This window comes from Etheostoma cragini, chromosome 3 (genome assembly GCF_013103735.1).
Source record: "Etheostoma cragini isolate CJK2018 chromosome 3, CSU_Ecrag_1.0, whole genome shotgun sequence".
NCBI lineage: Eukaryota > Metazoa > Chordata > Actinopteri > Perciformes > Percidae > Etheostoma > Etheostoma cragini.
This window is the reverse complement of record NC_048409.1, coordinates 28,230,138-28,231,637: the sequence shown is the minus strand read 5'-3', so window position 1 is coordinate 28,231,637 and position 1,500 is coordinate 28,230,138.

The following is a 1,500-nucleotide window of genomic DNA, read 5'->3' as shown; positions in this document are numbered from 1 at the left end:
TTTTAACATAAGGGGGTGTATACTTAGGCCCCCTGTATTTTAACATAGGGGGTGTATACTTATGCCCCTGTATTTTAAGGAAGATCATTTATTTGTTTACAAAGAAAATTAGAGTCCTTAAAAGGTTGGATTTTAATTAAGATAAGATGTTTTTTTATTCCCTATTTTTAATCAACTTTAACACGGGTGTGGAAACTTTCTCAAGCCGCTGTAAATAAAGGTCTGCAACCTCCAAAATCTGCATTTAAAGACCAAACATTTCTAAAATCCCTTCAGGGGATCCTCATTAAGTTGAAGTAGAGTCTCTGTAGTTGGCGTCCATTATTTACATCACCTTGTTAGCCGCCTGGAAGAATTATACGAGACTACGAGGTGTAAGGGAATATATTTACGAGGGCTATCACTAAAGATTCTTTTAATTATCGATTCAATCGGCCGATTATGTTCCCAAAAAGTCCTTTCATATTTTAGAACAGTAAAATACAGCAAGCCTTATTGGAGGACTAACACAAAAACTATTCAGTTTATTATCACATTAGACAAAGAAAAGCAGCTGCAGCCAGAGGACGTTTGGTGTCTTTCTGTTGGATTAAACTCTGGTGTGGGAAGCTTAGCACTGTTATTTAGCACTTCAGCTTTCAAGGGAAAACACTGTGACTTTAACTGACTTTAACTGACTCATTAATTGACCACTTTTCATCATGATACTGGGTCTTGATACTGTCCAGGGTTACTCACAAGAAGCATGTTGTTGCAAAAAAACAACATTTTCTTCCTTACCTCTAATGGGGTCTAACCATGCAGACCGTTTCAGGGGTTTTTGGCAGGTTTTGAGGCATCTGTCTAAGATTTCAGCCACCAGCCCAAACACAAAGGAGGTTAATCAGTTTGTGGTGTTCACTGTCCTTAAAAAAAAAAAGTATTTCAAAAGTCAACTCTACATTACTACATTAAAAAAAAAAAAAAGTATTTTTTGTTTTGAGTAGAGAAGAGAGAGAGACACTGGAAACATGGAGAGAGAGAAGTATGAAACATGCAACAACCCCGCCCCCGTCAGTACATCAATGAAAACCCCATTGTGAGGACCACAAACACAATTCACTTTGTATTAGGGTGGAGGCAAAAATCTCAGAGATCTCAAAACCAGGACAACTATAAGCAAAGCTATCTGCGTGGGTGGGTAGTGATCCCACTAGAGGGAAGTGACAGACCATGCTTCGGTTGTGGGGATCAGTTCTGGTCTCTGAGCATCAGGTCCCATGATCCAAAGGGTGTGGTTTGACACTGAAACCCTCTCCTTGGCGGTGGGGTAGTAACTGATTAAGTGCTTTAGGAGGAGGAACACTACAAACAGACTCGTGTGACCAATTCAACCAGGCCCGAAAGGGATGAAAGCTCCATCACCGTCATCCTGCCACATGGACCCCCAGAGAGAGAGAGAGAGAGAGAGAGAGAGAGAGAGAGAGAGAGAGAGAGAGAGAGAGAGAGAGAGAGAGAGAG